This window comes from Canis aureus, chromosome 25 (genome assembly GCF_053574225.1).
Source record: "Canis aureus isolate CA01 chromosome 25, VMU_Caureus_v.1.0, whole genome shotgun sequence".
Lineage (NCBI taxonomy): Eukaryota > Metazoa > Chordata > Mammalia > Carnivora > Canidae > Canis > Canis aureus.
Window position 1 is genome coordinate 27,996,229 of NC_135635.1, and position 19,462 is coordinate 28,015,690.

The 19,462-nt window shown below is 35.9% G+C and overlaps 1 long non-coding RNA gene across 2 annotated transcripts in view; it reads right to left on the reverse strand.

Annotated features, from left to right (window-relative positions):
• The window catches only part of LOC144297643 (uncharacterized), a 160,689-nt gene extending 141,514 nt beyond the window's left edge, over window positions 1–19,175 (reverse strand). For both annotated transcript variants that reach the window (XR_013364594.1, XR_013364595.1), the window contains exons 1-2: window positions 19,044–19,175; window positions 8,116–8,228 (exon numbers count right to left, since the gene is read on the reverse strand). This is a non-coding gene — a long non-coding RNA (uncharacterized LOC144297643). The remainder of the gene's footprint in view (window positions 1–8,115; window positions 8,229–19,043) is intronic.
• Window positions 19,176–19,462: the final 287 nt, after the last annotated feature.

Consider the following 19,462-nt stretch of genomic DNA (forward strand, 5'->3'; position numbering starts at 1 on the left):
TGATGTAGGAGTCAGGGGCAGACGGAGCTAGGCAGTGAGAGATAAGGGAAAGGTCCCAGAGTCAGGCTCCTACCTATCCCAATAAACCAGATATAATATAGTAAAAACAGGAAAAAAATAAACCTGGCTCCCTAGCTCCAAAATGTTAGGGAGTATCCTCCTTTAATGGCTACTAAGTAATCACAGAAATCCCAGATGTAGAGAAATATTATGGAGGAGATATTAACCAGAGAGAAGGGAACCCCTTGTTTGGGTTCATGATATATACAAAAAACATCTTGTTTGTTATTATGGTAGTTATTAGTCCACCATATTTGTTCTAAATATCAACCCTGATATAGACAAGAAATTCACCAAGTTCCCTGGTCAGCTTCCTATAAAAGACCATAAAAGACCTCAGGAGCAACCTTGTGGGGACCCCTCTCACTTCTGAGAGCTTTCTTTGTATCTCTGTTTAATAAACTTCTATCGCTTTGCTCACTCTCTTGTTGTCCACTAGATTCATTCTTTGACTTTGTGAAATAAGAACTAAGTTCTCCAGTATCTCCAGTATCATTAACAAGAAGTACCTTTCTTCTTATTGTGCATTATCATCATCATCCTCCAACACCATTCACTGAAGTCTTCTGTGTACCAGAGGCTTTTTAAAATACTTCTCGTTTAATTCTCTAATGACCTTATCAAGTAAGTATTCTTATCCTCTTTCCAGAGAAAATAGAGGCTTAACAAGATTAAGAAATTTGCTCAGGGTCTTATACCTTATACAATTACTATTGTTGAAGTCAGGATTATTTGAAATAAGGCATGTTCGCTTGCAAATCTGATAACACAATGTTGCTTTCATGATGGATATGATGGTAACACTTTAAATTGTTCAAAATGAATAGCTCACAGACAATTGTTATAAGTATAAAAGGTAAAAAATTGTGGGTTTTATCAAGAGTGTAAAATTATCATTTGAATTTTTCCTGATGATCAGACAAGCGTGAAAATTATGCTTTCCTTAATTTGAAGTTATGATAATAAAGCATTTGAGAATTTACAACAAACTTTTTATTTGAGCTTAACTTAGGAAGGCAGGCCTAGCACTGTTATCCACATTTTACAGAAAAGGAAATGGAATCTCAGGGAGGCAGAGTGTTTAGTGGAATAAAGCCTAGAGCCTCCGTCTTTTGAGTTCTAGTTATTTGTTCTTCTCAATTCATTTTAGGGAAGCCCATGTTTATGAATGATCAGAGGAAGCTCCCTGGACTTTGCTCCATGATTGCATTGGAAAAGAAAAAAAAAAAAAAAAAAGGAAAGAAAGAAAGCACTATAAATCAACTTGAAATATCCACTGAGAGCTTCATCCATTCATTAAGTGGTACTAATAAGCACTGTAAGAAAACAGCTCTGCTATGTGACACAATGCAAATTTATAAAAAGTATAAAATAAGGAAGAGAAGGAGGAATTCATAACTAGTGAAAAGACAAAAAAAAATTTATAACCAAGAGATTTAATCAAAGTTTGAACAGGACAATGCCTAAGCATTCTCAGAAGTTCCTTGCTTATGCCAATTTCTTTGTTACAAATTAACTTCCAGTGTGATCTAGATACTTTCCAAACATTTTTTTCTGTTACATGTCATAAATCAAATTTGCTAATACTATAATATGCATTGTTGAGTTTTAAAAAATTCTAATTCATTTTTTAAACTGGCAAAATAACACAATTTTTTAAATTGGCAAAGTAACATACTTTAAGACATGATTTGCAAAACACAAAGTTTAATAGAAACTTTGGAAATAATTGAAATTTACATGGGGGAAGATAACTAGACTTGCAAAGAGAATGCAGCCCAAAATTAGAGGGCTTTGTTTTGATTTGTTTTGATACTGACTTTAAAACCTTCCAGTTACTTAATTTCTAGTCATCCTTAGGCTAAGCCAGTAAATGGAGAGCTAAGTAGATTTTACTTATATATTTACTCAGATATTTCATACTGGACTATTGATTAAAACAGGAAGTACAAGGAACACGGAAACAGAATGAAAAGCATAGACTTAATGAAAAGTTAACGAGCAGTATAAAAACAGTAATAACTTTTCAAGAGGAAAGAAATGGATTAATTTGTTCTTGATACAAAGAAGCACTCTTAGGGGAGACAGGGGAGAGAGCTTCTGGTTGTTGAAATAAAAGGGAAGAAAAAAACCTCTGGAAGAATTATAACTGACAATGCTTGAGTAAAATCCTATCTGCTATATGACATAAAAACTACCAGTGCCTTAAAAATCCTCATTAAAACTCAAAGCAAAAAAAAATAAATAAATAAAAAATAAAAAAATAAAAAAATAAAACTCAAAGCATTATAACATGCCATCTTTTGTGGATGCCACTGGAAGGTAACCCAAAGCTGAAGCAGAACCAGCTGAGGAAGGTAAAGATCATGTTAATAACATTGTAGTGTCCTAGTGAAATTCTGGGGGCCTGGGACCCCAATTTGAGAATCATCGCTCAATATAGTAGCTTTGTACAGAAGTACAAACTAAGAACAATAAAATGTTCAAGCTGTAGTACCAGCTAGGATATGGTATATTTGCTAGTCCCTATCTTTGAGGATCCTTCACAGGTATTACACAAACCCTATATCCCCATCGACCTTTTTCTAGATGCTCTAGAAGTCATACTGGCCCCTTTTCAGAGACAATCTGCAATCTGCACCAAGGTCAGTTATTGACCAATGCTGAGAGTTGTTCATTAACAGTACTGATTTAAAACAAAAACAAAAAAACAGTACTGGTTTTGCTGCATTTTAGAGCTGAAGAAAGTGTCAGGGAACTTTATTACAGAGAAGAGGGGATGACTGAGGAGAATTTAAATTTATTTCAAGGAGTTAACCAAATGCTTAAATGGTTGCAATTAGTTACTTAGGTTTCGAGTTTCTTGAATGACATTTATATTTTCCCTGCCATTCAAGAAAACATTTAGATTATTCATCCTGATGTTATATCAAAAATCTATTTATTAAATAAGACAATGAGAAAATAATACAAATGAGAACCGTTTTTTAACTGGTTAAAAAAATATGAGCTACTTCATATCATGGAATCTACCTGTGGTATTTTCATGTCAAAATTTTAAAAACTTTAAAACCCTGCTTAAGTGTAGTTTCAAAGTTTTTAGTTCTTTCCTTTTCTGGTTGAACATACTGATGTCTTTTTCAACACCTCTAAATTCTGACACTTCTACTTCACTATTTGTTTCTAGAATAATAATAATTTTCATAAGAAATTTAACTTTCTTTTTTTTGAGAGCGAAAAGATGAGTGCATGAGTGCAGAGGGGCAAAGCGAAAAGGAGAGAGCGACTCCCAAGCTGGCTCCACACTGCTTGAGCAGATAATGGAGCTTGATCCCACGACTCCACGATCTCAAGATCATGACCTGAATCAAAGTCAAAATCAAGAGTTGGATGATTAGCTGACTGAGCCACCAGGTGCCCCCAAAAGTCAGATTTTCAGGAAAAGAAAATAAATATTACTATTAGCCCAATACCTACCATTTGATTACATTTAATCATTTATTTTAAGGATAAAGAATCTTGACTATGGGCAACCATTTTCCAGACTGGGAAAGGGGAATCATGCTAGTTACTACGTAATCACATAGCCACTGTACTTGTAATCTATGCCTTATAATCCCATAAGATGAATGTGGTTATTTTAAATTATTAAAGAGTAAAGGGATATTTTGCTTTTGTTTTTTCAGTACTCCTTGAAGTTTATTGAAACTTGAAACTTGTATACTGATCACACACATCTGTACAATGAATCTATTTTTGTAAACCTCAAAGAACAAGCCAGTAAGTCTAGATTATGTATGAAAAGCCCTCATACGTTGCCAGAACCTACACTAGAATAAAGAAAAAAATATACTTCTGAATGTAACCTATTATTCTTTTTTTAACCTATTATTCTTGAGACATCTTTTTTTCCTAGAGTTATTGAGACGTAATTGATGTATTTATATATGTATATATATTCAACAAATTGCAGAATGACTACCCTAATAAGATTAATTAACACATCACCTCACATAGTTACCTTCTGTGGATGTGTGCATGTGTGGTGAGAACTTAAAGATCTACTCTCTTAGTAATTTTCAGGTAGACAATACAGAATTGTTAACTGGAGTCATCATGCTGTATATTAAGGGGATATTTTTCTAACTTCTCTGTGAAATTATTTTACACTCTCTTTCACCTGTGTCTGTAGGTACACATGAAATACTTTGTTGTTATTATTCCACTCAAATAAGTTACACTTAACTCCCCATAATAAATGAAGTTATATTACTTCTACAGTCTTTATTCTTTTTATAAATATTTTATTTATTTATCTGAGAGAGGGAGAATAAAGAGAGAGAGAGAGTATGAGCAGGGGGATGGGCAGAAGGAGAGGGAGACTCCTCACTAGGCAGGTAGCCCCATGCGGGGCTCGACCCTTGGAATATGATCTAAGCTTGAAGGCAGATGTTTAACCGACTAAGCCAACTGGGAACCCCACCTGTATGGTCTTTAAAGTATCAAAACATTTACTTATCCCAGATTTTATCTATTAGAATACTGTAGAAAATTATGAAAAAAATTAAAAATGGCAATATAATAACTATTATGCCATTTCCCTCTACTGAGTAATATGAAAGACTAGCTCTGATATATGCGCCTTAATTTGTGGTTACATGGCCAAGTGATATGGAGACCTTAATTAATGAATCTAACATCCTATCCTCATCTTTAATTTTGTGGTAGAAGAAAAATGTCCCATTTCTTGTCTACTTTGACTAACTTTGCTACATGACTGCTTTCTTCTAGTCCATGTTAGGTGTGGCATATAAAAGAACAATAAATATTTTTATCTTGCATACCATAATATCTTACTGTAATTATTCAAAGTTTTTTGGAAACTAACATGGAAGATCTAAAATACTACAGCAAAACAAACAAACCAGACCCAAACAAAACAAAACAGTTATCATTGCTACTGCTAAGTCAGGATTTCCAAGAATTCTTTAGGCAAATCTTTGGGGGAGGAATTTATGTCCAGGTGTTCAAAGATGGCCCTTCATATTTTAAAATAGAGAGGTTCTATTTGCATAATCTAAGAAAGCCTCTTTCATTAGACTATTCACAGAATATCTCAAACTAGAACTAATTCTCTTACATGATAGAATGTAAAGCAAAGTTCTGGATTCAGAGTCTAAATGACCCTTAGCAACTATGTGACCTTGACAATCTATTTCACTCTTCTCCAGTTCAATTGCCTCATCTCCAAAATAGAGGTAATCACACTTACTGCTTAGGATTACTTTTAGGATCACCTAATATAATGTATAGTGTTTATTAAAATGCCTTGCTCAAAGGAATACTTTTTAAAATAAATGTTAATTTTAAACAATAATCCTAAATATGAGTTTAATGAGACTAGTAATGCCAAATTTAAATAATATGAATGAGTCTTATGAAACTGTTAGTGCACTCAAATACATGAGTTCAAGTCAGTCTTCCTGCTATATTTTTAAGTAAAATTATAAAGATAATAATGCATTCACTCATTAATATGCTCCTTGATAACAAAAACTGATGTTAAAATTTTAAATCTAAGGCAGTAGAAAAGACTGAATAGATCAAGAATGGGCTTTGAATATTACTTCATACAATCTTCATGTCTTTCACTTATGGGAAAAGTAAAGCCTTGAAAGGTAGAATGACCTCTTAACAATAAGGGCTAGAAAGCAGCCACTAGACATTGTAGAGCATGGAGCAAAAGTCAGGGCCACAAAGGCCAGGTCAGAACACTTCTCAAAACATTAAATTTAGGGACACCTGGGTGACTTAGTAGTTAGTTGAACATCTGCCTTCGGCTCAGGTCATGATCCTGGGGTCCTGGGATCGAGTCCTGAGTTAGGCTCCCTATAGGGAGCCTGCTTCTTCCTCTGCCTATGTCTCTGCATCTCCCTCTGTGTCTCTCATGAATAAATAAACAAAATCTTTAAAAAAAAATACATTAAACTTAATTCTGATATCAGATGCTCTTCATTTTATGGTCACTTGATCTATCTATCTATCTATCTATCAAAAACATAGTAAATGATATATATATTAAGATGCAATTAAATGTGAATAAGAAACTAGTGTATTTAGTCCCTAGAAAACAGTTACCTTAAAAAATTAATATCGGGCAGCCTGGGTGACTCAGCGGTTTAGTGCCGCCTTCGGCCTAGGGTGTGATCCTGGAGACTCTGGATCGAGTCCCATGTCAGACTCACTGCACGTAGCCTGCTTTCCTCCTCTGCCTGTTTCTGTGCCTCTCTCTCTCTCTCTCTCTGTCTTTCATGAATAAATAAATCTTTAAAAAAAAAATCAATGGTTTAATTATGTAGAATATGCTTTACTATTTGTCTTTATCTTTATACAATCTCATTCTTCAATCTACTCTGTGAAGTAGGAAGGCTGTCTCAAATGAACTGCATTTTAAAGAAGAAATTGAGACCCAGGAAAGTACAACTTCATAGCTAGTAATGGGTGAGACAAAAACCAGGTCTTCAGATACCTGCTCGAGAGTTTTCTTCAGTCTTTGCATCATGATAGTTTTCAGCTATAAAACTGATACTTCTCTGCCCTTCATTAATAAATGTTAAAAGTGTAAAAACAGAACCATCTAAATGAGTGAATTTTTGATACCTACACAAAATTAAGAATGCAGCCTCGGATTATGTTATTGAGAATCTGACCTCAGAAAAAAGGTCATGGTCATTGTTCTCTTTATGTGAATTTACAATATAAATTGACAAAAGTTTTAATCCTACAATGCCCCTCCAAAATAAATTTAAGGTTACAATCAACTAGGAAGAGCAAGACTAAAAATACCTCAAGGAATAAAGCACCCACATTTCATCAGTTATTTTGTAAGACTCAAAAAAGCCTTTCATATTTGAATGCAACCTGTAGAAGATATCTTTAGGTATCTGAATTTTTAAAATGACCTTCATTTTGAAGTGTCCCTTTAAAGCTCTTCCTAGGTGTTGCTAAGTAGAGTAAAACAAATCCTACAGACTGTACTTTAACACTATGATAGGTTCTATTGATGTAACAGCATTATCAACTACCCACCCTGGTCAGATAATACCTTTCCCAAGGTACTAGGGCAATAAAGATTGGCCTAAGCCATCGTGGCAGGACTGTAAATCCTCTCCGAGAAAAGCAGTTTACCCCTTTGCGAGTGTGCTGCTAGGATTAGGAGCAGACAGGGGAGGCCTCGCCAGACACCCCGGCAGGGTGTGGCATTCACATCCATTGCTGTGAGCCCTGGGCAGCAGGGCTGGAGTCTGTATACCCCTCCCAGGGAAACGGCCCCAGCCATGCCTTGGATTTCATGCAGAGAAGGGGAAGATTGTGACCAAGGTGAGATCAGTTGGATCAGTTAAGTTAAGGTTCTAGGGGGCAACTCACATAGTAAAAAGAGCACAGCATTTTTAAATCAGGGGAATCTAAATTTGAATTCTTACTCCTCTAACAGTAAATTTGAATTTCTTTATCACCAGTATGACTTTGAGCAAGTCACTTACTTTCTCCATTTAAAAGGCATATGACCGGGGATCCCTGGGTGGCTCAGCAGTTTAACGGCTGCCTTTGGCCCAGGGTGTGATCCTGGAGTCCCAGTATCGAGTCCCGCATTGGGCTCCTGGCATGGAGCCTGCTTCTCCCTCTGCCTGTGTCTCTGCCCACCCCCCTCTATCATGAATAAGTAAATAAAATCTTTAAAAAAAAAAAACTAAATGTTAAAAAAAAATAAAAATTAAAAGGCATATGACCTTAGGAAAGTTGCTTGACTTTTTGTGCCTCCACGTCTTCATCTGTAAAATGGGATAATGCCTCTAGGGTTATGGTTAGTTAAACGAGTCAGTATATATTTAAGCCCTTCAAAGAATACTTCACATACAGTAAGTCCTATTTAAGTGTTAGCTGCTCTGATTTATTAATATCTCTCTGAGCCTCAGTTTCCTCATCTGAGAAATAGGGATAATAGAACATGCCTTACAGAGGCTTTTGAGGAATATGTGAAAACTTAATACTTACTCTGTAAATGGTACTGTTATTGTCCTTGTTGTTGTTATACGGCCACTCTGTTGCTGTTGTTCTCCAGGCACATTAGTCTTTTGTGTTGGACGGTGGTACCACACACTTTCATGCTAATGGGAGGGGAAAAAAAAACAACAACTGAGCTTGATCTTTCTCTAGTTGTAGGATGACAGCTTATGACCCAAGTCTAGAACTGAACCTTAGGGTCACCCAAGTAATAGAAGATACTATTCCCAGATAAAGTAAGTAAATCATTGAAACTGACTTATATTTAAAAAGTCCTTCAGACAGGTGACAATGTCAGAAAAATTCAATGTCAGAAACACAGATTATTCAGTTTTAAGATCTCCCATAATAATAAAGATATGCCACAGAACAGTTCTTCAATATATACTCTTTGCCATATTGCTGCTAATATTCACCCATAATAGCTTGTCAGAGTCAAAGTTAAACACTCATTGTTGTCTCAGATAAGAATATAAGACATTCTTCAGGCTGAACAAAATGAAAAGAGAGTTGGTCTACCAAATTTGCCAATTATTTTTCTACATGAGGCCAGTACCAACATTATCGGTGATGCAGTAATGATGCATCCTTGGTCCCAATGAGAGACCAAGAATAGGCAGAGGCAAGTGAGGCCCTCACCTTGGATGCCAAAACATCAATTAATGAGATAAATAATATTGCAATGCAAGTTTTTTTAATCAAAACTAATGCAAAAAAAATCTATAATGATGAAAATACCAAAATTTTCAATTAAATCAGTGAATTAGTTTTCTAGGCCTTCTGTACATTTTACCTGAAACATGGTTGCTTAAAACAACACCAATTTACTATCTTACAGTTCTGTATATCAGAAGTCAGAAGTGGATCTCACTGGATCTCATCAAAATAAGATGTCCGCAGGGATGTGTTCCTTCTAGAGGCCCTGGGAGAGAGAGTCACTTTCCCTGCCTTTTCCAGCTTCTAGAAGCTGCCTGCTTTCCTTCACACATGGCCTCTTTCCTCCATCTCCAAACCCAGCAAGGGTGGGTTGAGACCTTCTCATACTGAGACCACCCACAATATGCCACTGTGACCAGTCTCCGTGACCAGTCTCCGTCTTCTGCTTCTAAGGACCCTTGTGATTATACTGCACCCACCAGATAATACAGTATAATCTCCCCCATGTCAAGGTCCTCGATCTAATCACATTTACAGTCCCTTTTGCTATGTAAGGTAACATACAGTTTCTAGGAACTGCGTGTCAGAAACTCTTGGTGGTCATTTTTCTGTTTAATATAGACAAGATCTAACCCTGTACTTGCATGACCCTGCCTCATTCTCCACACCCTAATTCTGGCCCTGCCACATTGTTCATTGACAAATTGTGACAATTCTAGTCCTGAGTTTGTTTAATTGGTAGCACTCTATCCACAACACCCTTATAAAATCTAGAGATGTTACTAGACAAAGCTATTTTGAAAGTGCCTGGAAGCAAACAAGTAATCAAAAAATTGCAAAACAAGCATGATAAACAATTTGTTTCAGTGTTTAGAAAGGAAGCTAAAACTCATCTCTAAAGCATTAGTGATTTTTTTCTCTCCATGTAGTAAATAACATATTCTATTATTCTTACTCTATTATTTCTGTTTTACTTTTGGTTTAAGTACTTGAAATGTTTCATTTAAAAGTTAGGATTACTTGCTCTAGATTCTTAGCTCGGTTAAAGCACTATACCTCACTTTTACAGAGCCCTGGATGCTCTAGGATTGTTTTCTGCTCATATTAAATGAGCTTGCTGTCACCATTCTTGGAAACTCTGAGCATATAGGTGCCTTCTGTAGACCCCATGTTGGATTTTTCCATCTTGATTTTACCCATGCTTGTGAGTCCCTTAGGGCAGGGACTATCATTCGTCATTTGGCACAATATAGATGTCAGACATTTTTGCAAATGTTATGGGGTTGAATTTTCAAAATAACCCAAATAACTGAATACTATCTTCATATACTATGTCCCAGTCCACTGGAATGATTTGCCCAAAGTCACCAGGATATGAGTCCAGCTCCACTGTCCTCGAAATCTCCTGCCTTTTCCCCATACCCCATATTAGTTCGTCACTACTGAGGGCATGATTGTGGATATCCAAATATAGGCTTAAATTGGGAGCACTCCCAGAGGTTCCAGACCATATTTACCTTTCTTTAAGAGTCTTTGAAGAGGATGGGATATATACTGTCAGGACACAGCACATCAACAGAAACTCCTTTTTCATATATACAAACAAGTCTACTAACAAAAATATTCGCTGAAACATTGTTAGAAAATTGCCCAATAGAATTCCAGAATGTGTATAAACTATCTTATTTCTAATTAAAGAAAAGAAATTTCGCTTGCTATCAAAGCATTCAGGAAAGTGGAGAAGGAGGCATCTGCATCATTAATAATATAGTTACTTACCAGTAGAGCCAATTAAATTAAAATGGTCTCTTTTCCTACAACAGATTTGGTTCCAAACACATTACACAAGTTATACTCAGAAAATTTACTGCTAGGAGACCATTTAACACTCATTAATCCTAGAACTTTCTTTTGCAATCTTTGTCTATAAAGGAAATTCCCATTGTTGCCCTAAATTATTGGACACTTTTATTTGTACATGAAAGAAACACATTTCTTTTCTCCATGCCTCTAGCCAAGGGAGCCAGAGCCAGCACCCTGCTCAGCAGGTACAGCTTCCAGCATCCTCTCGGTCCTGGCTGCAGCATCAAGAGAAAAGCCTGGGGTAATCACTTCAAGGGCAGGACATCATGGACCCTCCCTGCAAAGCACTCTCTAACAGTCTATAACTGCCATGTGGAGGCCAGGGAAAGATCTAGGGCCATGGGCCTTTCTGCCAAATCCAAGTTCACTCCAGAGTGCACGTTGCTCCACAGGGCAAGCGTGATTCTGGAGAAACGTCTTTACACACTCACTGCTGTAGCTGATCCTCATTTCTCCTCTAAGTTTTGCCCTCACAAGTCAGATCCTGACAACAAACTAGTCAAATGCCATCATGGCAAAATGCCATCTCATAAGCACTAGGAGAAACAAAACACAACGAACATTTATTTGTTTTAGAGAACTTTATAGTGAAGATGTTAGCATATTATAACATCCTATTTACCTATATAGAACTTGCTTAATAAGCTTTCCTCCTTAAACAAACATTATGAATCTAACCTTTCTAGTTAAATAAAAACTTTTTTTTTAAAAAAAAGAGTCTAGCCTTTCTGAGAAATATTCCTTTTCAAATAGTAATCAGGAGACACAAACATGATTTTTTAACCAATTATTTGGTTAATTTAGTTTCTTAAATGTTTCTCATATTTAGCTAATCATCAGAATCATTTGGAAAGCTTCTGAAAGTATAGATTCTTAGTCCTCTACCTATATTTAACGAATCAGAATTACTCATGGAATTGCCTGGGAATCTGAATTTTTACCAGGATGATGCTTATTGGACAAGAATCAGGCAAATCTTTTTTGTGTTCTATAATAAGCATAGTTTGCATTGGACCCCAGAGCTTATTTAAAAATGAGAAGACACATGGCTCATACTCTGGAAGGATTTGAAATTTAGTAGGAGAAATCAAAAGACTAAATAATTACACAATAAGGCACAATATAAGAAGTATCATGAGAGTATTGTACCAAAATAGATCTAGTAGTCTAGAGAAAGAAGTAATTATATCAGGTGAGGGAAATAAGGAAAGGCTTTAAAGAATGTATTTCGTTTGAGATAGATTTTCCAAAGGTTGTAATCTTCGTGGGAATCAGAAAATGCAAAGGCACAAACACAGAAAACCCACGATATGAGTGAGAAAGAGTGAGCAGCAGTGTTTGACCACAATATCGGGAGTAGCTGGCGCAAACACTGGAAATTTAAACAGGTGCCCAACTGAGAGACAACTGAATGTTTGGCAATGTAGTGTATATTTCATTTCATAAGGAATGGGGTCAATGAACTAAGACATGGAGTCAGCTGGTGGCCATGTGCTCCACACAGCATACATTGAAAGGAGGAAGGCTTTGACACTTAGTAAAATTGATTCTGAGGTCTGAACCTGAAAAATGTCAAATACCAGGTCTTAAAACCAAACCAAATCCTTCATTTAATCCTATCTATTTATTTATCTATCCAACTACTTTCTAATATGTAATTTCTGCATGAATAGAACTGCATGCAATTTTTGACCATTCAAAAAGCTCAAAATACCAAACAAACTCCTTGAGGATTTGGAGTTTTTGACAACATAAACTCACTCTACATTAAGTCCTATAGTGGTTGTACTGCCCCCACTAGATGCACCTACATCTACAGAAGTCAAACAGATTTTTCCATTTTTCTGCCAAAAGTTAACATCCCAGAGGAATACAAAATGATCTCTTCCAGGCATATCTGCAGCGCAGAAAAATGAGTGATCTTTTTGCATGATATATTTATGTAAATATTAATCAACAGCTTTTGATAAAGAAAAATACAGCATATGCTTAAGCAAACATGCACATATGTTTTTGAAAAATATTTTAAATACAAGCAGCTTTGCGGAAATTCTCAAGAATTATTCCAAACGTTAGCAATTATATTCTCAAAGGAAAGATTGGTCTCTATAAATGAAATAAATGCAGGGATTTTTTTTTTTTTTTTTAGTACTTGTGATTGTGCAACACAGATGTCAAGATATGTTTACACTAGGAGCTGGGAAAATAAGCACAATGCTAGGGACATGGACCCAAAAGAAATCAAGAGCTAAGCAGAAAAAAAAAGGTCAGGAAAAAAAAATCTGTGCATTACTTTTCTTCTTTCTATTCTCTTTCAACAGGAGTTTATCGAAGCACTGCTTTCACGAGAGCTTAATGCTGGGACAATTCTACACTGAAAAAGAGAGAAGGAGCAAGGAATAAGAATAATTACCATTTGTTAAGCATCTATTTTGTGCTAGAACATCTGCCACACTATTTACATGTTATCCTGCAAAGTAGGGAACTTGCATGATCCACAGAAAGATTAAAGAAGTTATTTAAGGTTATTGAACCAGTAATAATAATAATGCCTAATTCATTGGGTTACTATGAGGATTAAAATGGGTTAAACAATGAAAAGTATTCATTTATTTTTAAAACTTCATTTATTTATTTGAGAGGGAGAGAGAGGTGGAGAGTGGCAGAGGAGCACTCTGAGCATGGAGCACAGTATGGGCTGGATCTTATGACCCTGAGATCACACCTGAACTGAAACCCAGAGTAAGATGCTTAAGATCCCAAACATGAAAGGTATTTAAAACAGCACTTGGTATGTAGTAAGTAAATACAAGCCATTATTATTATGCCATGAGAAGGCCAGTATCTATCTTAGTTTCTTTAAAATATCACTTACTACAGCAAAACCTTTTTTCATTTCAATATTCTTGTCATATTCTTAGTGTTACTGATTCATAGAAACACCATTTCTCAGTGGTTTTATATTTATAATCACCATTGTAATCTAAAATTCAGTTAAAGGATATTAAGGCAAAAGTATGTGGAAGGAAGGCCTCCCTGTGATTTACTGGTAGAGTAAATAAGTCATAAAATGCCACTTACAGGTTCTACCAGCTTTATCTATATAGTTGTGGGGTGTGTGCCCAATCACATGGACAAATTCGTAGGTGATATCTCTATCTTTGCATGTTTATAAGTATCACAGCCAAGGCAAAGCCTCATTGTCTCCTTCCTGATGAGGACAGAGAATGGATTTCAGAAGGCCTCAGCCAGATTTTGTCACACAATTCTTTTGTTTCAAAAAAAGGTAGTATTTTTAAGTTGTCTATGTTAACTAATAGGTTTATTATTGTTATTTTAAAATTAATAAATATTCAAAAAATTTGTTTGAATTTCTAATATTTAATATAGAAGTTGGTAGATATCATCCCCCGAAATTTAGAAATCTCTAGGGAGTATCAATAACTCTTAAAATTGTGAAGGTGTCCTGAGAGAAAAAGTCTGAGAAGTGCTGTTGGAGGCGCTATTGTACCTCTTGCAGATAAACTGAATCATGGCTCTACCTAGCCACAGTAGCACCACTGCTAATTGAGGTGAGGCACGTATGTGTGTGTATGTGTCCCATGTGTGCCTGGTGTACACGAGTGTGAAACAAATGTGAAAATTAATCACAGTATTCCAGTGTACAGTGCTACCTGTATTTTATGTTATGCCCTCTTCTGATAGCCTCTGAGATAAGCAGTATCATTATCTGCATTTGGCAGATGAGGAAATTAAGACATAAATAGGAAATGGGCATTCAATAATGAAAATATAAACAATGGGACAATGGAATAGATATATAACAGGCAGAGTATATCTTCATCTAGAAGAGAAATCTCCCTATCTGGAATAGAAAACCTAAAGAAGATGGAAGGATTGAAATTGAGCAAGTCTCAGAGTTAACAAACAATCAAACAAGCACAATAACTCCACTCATTTGAGCTTGAGAAACATTTCTCCCCATCCATACACAGAGATAGTAATACTTGATCTACTTCTCCCCAAGTCTAAAAAGATCAAAGCAAGTGAAATATTTATAGAAATTCCCTTTAAGCTATGAAGTCCAGAAGTAATAAGTCATACTGTATATGTCCAAAGAGGACCATAATTTGCATAAATAATAATGATTATTTCAAGACTACTCAACTTAAAATGACTTTCTCTTTATTAGTTTGGTAATTTCTTAATGCCAAGTACACATTTTTGAGTGTTTTTGTCTTTCTACCTTGGATTCTTAGCCCAGTTAGTTTGAAATCATGATATATGGTAAGCTAATTGTTGGCACTGTGTTTCAATAGCATTGTTAATTAATTATTTCCATTTTCATGAATACAACTATATGCTTGGTAAATAACTAGAGAAAACTTTAATTTCAGAACTTTACAAAAATCCAGGATACCTCTTATGAAGTATCATGTCAGGAAAACTAGAAAAAAAAGTCTCCCTTGTAGTTGGTCGACTTGAGGATTATTTTATGAAATAGAATTAGCCATAGTTTAGTTTTCTTTGTAAGAATGTGTGTGTATGTGTGTGTGAATGTGTGTATTTATCAAGCACCAAAAATCTGTTTACAAATGGAATGTCACCAAACCATCCTCAAGCTTTGACCAGGAGGCATTCATCTTACCATGCCTAGCAGCAACCACAGCGGGGGTGTCTATGTTTGTCAATGTTGGCAATGAGCTGGCACCAGAGCCAGTATGAAATCTGCTTAAGAGAATTCATGTAACTCTCAAAGCTGATGCTAGGTTGGTTTAGCTTAGGAAGTCAAGAAAATCGAAGCTTTTTGCATTTCTAACATTAGCTATATAATCAAAGACAAATAGCTCCAATCTCTGTTCCTCTATCAAAAATGATTACTAATAAAGTCTGTTTGAAAGAAATGCAATCTTTATTTCTGCTTAAAAAAATAAGCATTATGAAATTCTAACAGTGAGCATTACAGAAATACTAGGCATAAGGATACTAAAATATCCTTATGTAATTTCTGTCTCATTCCAACGGATAGGATGTATTCAAGAAAAGAGGTCCACTGTGAAGCCAGCCTTGTTCTGTCTTTGACATTAATACCATCAAGAAGACAAAATTTGAAACAACTAGAAAACAATATAGAGCAATCCATTAAGAGGATTAGATTTATGATACAAACCAAGAACTACAGGAGTTCAGAGGAAGAAGTTCAATTAGACTGGAGTGACCTGACCTGAAGAAAAAGCAAAACTCTGAAACCTGGCAAAGCTGTGTTGCAGTAACGTTCCACATTTTGCTTACTTCTTTCTTCCCAGGTCTCATGTCCTACTGCTCATGTGTGGAGAAAAAAAGAGAACGTCTTGTCTGCACCTCCTTCTCTTCTGAAGTCAAGTTTATGCTCAGGGCCACAGACAGAAGTATTATCCCACTCACAGGCACTTGAACACTGAATAATAATACATCATACCAAAACTTTATTCCTGAGAAAATATCTCACCATGTGAGCCTTATACATACAGTGTCACCAGAAACTAGAGAATCTGAAATACAGATTTTTTTCCTTAAAACAAATCCTTATAATTTCCTTCCTCTGAACACAGCCTCCCTTCCTTCCTCACAAACACAGCCTCTGATCAGAAACTCAGAATTCATTATTACTGTCTTACCTGAATTTATGTAAGAGATACACTTCCCTAAATGAAAACACAGAAGTGACTTTTCAAACTAAACACAAGCCAATGCACACAGAGATAAATAGTTTGAAAGGAAATTTTAGAAATGAACACAAAAAAGGAAAAAAAAAAAAAAAAAGGAGATTCCCTGGGTGGTTCAGCAGTTTGGCGGCTGCCTTTGGCACAGGACATGATCCTGGAGTCCCCGGATCGAGTCCCGCATAGGGCTCCCGGCATGGAGCCTGCTTCTCCCTCTGCCTGTGTCTCTGCCCACACCCTCTCTCTATGTCTATCATGAATAAATTAAAAAAAAAATCATGTGTGAGGCTGTTTCCCGTAACAGTAAAGGTAAAATTATTTCAAAGCAATATCTGACATGGAAGATTTTAATAATTCTGGGCACACTTCCTTAAAATGTAATTCACAACAATACCTAAAAATAACAGTTACCAACTGAAAACCTAATAAACATTTGACTTTCTCTGAGTAGAGCAGTGAATTATGGAATTTCTACTCAATATCTGCTGCTTCGTTTCATAATTCCTGCAAGAAAAGCAAATCCCTATGCAGTTCTCTGGCATAGTAACATGTGAACCTGGGATTTCTGTAGGCATTAGTGGTGTCAGCCTTGGGTTACATTCTCCATGTCCTACATGACCACTGTATGTCCTAAATATTATATCTCACACCATTAAACATGTACTAGAGAAAATATTAAAGAATTAGTCTTGGAAGTATTATGTGATATTTACACAAGATATTTTCCCTATAGAGATAATTATAGTAAGGAATTACAATTACATGGAAATGAACATATTCATGAAGAGCATTTATGTTGATTTACTCTGGTCTTACTATTAAGGTAAAAGGTTTTTTAATGGAGGCAGAAATCCTAAGGATGGTGGTGTACAGTGGTGTACATGGCTGATCAGTTTATTCATTCAACCACCCAAGAAGCAGTTATTGAGGGCTTACTTTATGCTAGGTACTACATTAATGATATGAATAAGACATGAGTAAATACGATAGGATTCCATGTCAACTCACAGTATAGTTGGAGTGACAACTTTAAAAGAGTGAGAGAAAGTGCACAGATTCATGTTCAAAGCACAGTGGGCTGACAAAGGAAGCAGTAGCGACCTAGGGCCACATTTCAGGGGGAACAATGATGCAGGGTCTTGCCAAAAAAAAAAAAAAAAGTACGTAATTTAACAATAGACTCATGGGGGACAGACAATGCAAGCAAATTAAGCAGCACAGGCAGGTACATAGAAACATGAAAGAACAGTACACGTAGTTTAGAAGGCCTGGTACATAGAGCACATATGGGTGAGGAGCAGGGCAAGTAGCTGGGAAGACAAGTGGAGTCAGATCATGTATGCTACATTAAAGAAATCCAGATTGCTTCCTGAAGGCAGTGGCAGTGACCTCATCAGATCTGTGGTTTAGAAAGAGAACTTGTGGAAGCATCAAGAATGACTTGGTTGGGCTAGGAGATTATTATAATTTGGAATATCATATATGCCACTTCCTTGATGGAAAAACAAGCAAGAAAGTTCCGAAGCTGACTTTAGTTAACAACTGTAGCAGATGGTACTACTTGCCTGTGTAGTATCTATTTTCCCTTTCATCACTACCTATAGAATTACAATATTCTTTGGGATGGAGATGTGCTAAATTAAAAATGTTCATCCTTCAAAGATAGACTTGAAGCTAAAGCCATATGACTGTACTTCTGTCTGATAAGATGTAAGAGGAAGTCTAGTGGGGAAGGGCTTCTGTAAAATCTGTTGTTTCCCTAATTCAAAAGGAAGATAAACAGTTAACACACGCTTTTCTCCTCAACTGTACCCCGTCTTTCTGCCTGAAACACGAACAGGATACCTAGAGATGGAACAAGCATTTGTGAATACCAAGATAAAGTCACAAAGGAGAGTAGCATGGAAGAAAAAAAGGAATCTGGGTCCTTAATGGTTCCTTAAAGCTGTTGTGCTATCCTGAGTTGCCTAACTCCAGATTTCTTTTGAAATGTAAAAAAATAAGTTCAATTTGATAAGGGCATTGTAATCAGATTTCTATTATATATAGTTAAAAGTAATATCAACTCAGCAACGAAGGAAGAGTAAGAACAAAAAAATATCTAAAGACAAAACAAAACAAAAAAACAGAAAAGCAGAAAACAAGCAGTAAATAAGCCAAGAGAATTTAGTTCAAGACAAAGAATGGATCAGCAAACCACTCCAAGCTTTTTATTAAGGCTTCTTTCTCCAAAAACCTCAATATCTGTCTTTATCAATCTCACATATTGACTTCTTAAAAGTTTAAACTCATGACCTAATTCCTCCTGTTCCACCTCATCTTTTTTTTTCTTTAATTTTCTCAGATCAATGCAGGATTAAGAGTAAACCAGGCCTTGCAGTTATGGATGACCTCTGCTGTAACCTGAAAGTACAAGCAAATAAATATCCAGAGTGTTTAGAAGTTCCCCATGGCATCCTAAGCCATTATTTTCCTCTTAAACTGCTAGCTAGAATTCCTATCAACACAAGAATCATTAAAACATCTTATTGTGGCAAATTACTTTTGGTAAAAAACAAAAACAAAAACCAGATAAAGCTACATTCACTAGTTCATTTTTCATAAAAGCAAGCACTGATTGAACATCATTATCCCAGTTTTAAAGAAAAAAAATTCCCATCAATACATAAATTATATTTTAAAGTGCACCAGACCTACCAAGTGAGATGGATAGGTCACATCTTTCTGGTCAACATCCACAGTTCCCGTTGGCATTTCTGGGATTCCAGCCATAAAATGGAGGCTAACGTGTGATTCTCAGTTATTCAGTTTCCCTGCACATAACAGGAACTGTTCTGATCCTGTGTGGCTTAATGCTGACACATTGTGTTGTCCCAACTAAGTAATTCCAAGCATTCACATTACCACTCTGGCTGCCAGATGTTCTTGCAAGGACCTGTCTCCTCTGTAGCACCATGAACCTTGATTAAAGTAGATGAAGGGCATTATATTTACTTCATCACTCTAATATGGGACAGTATTCTGGCTATTAATTACAACTGGCATCTAGTTGGAAAAAGGAAAAGTTCTAAAAGTTCAATTGAGCAAACATGTAATACAATTTAGCTAATTGATTT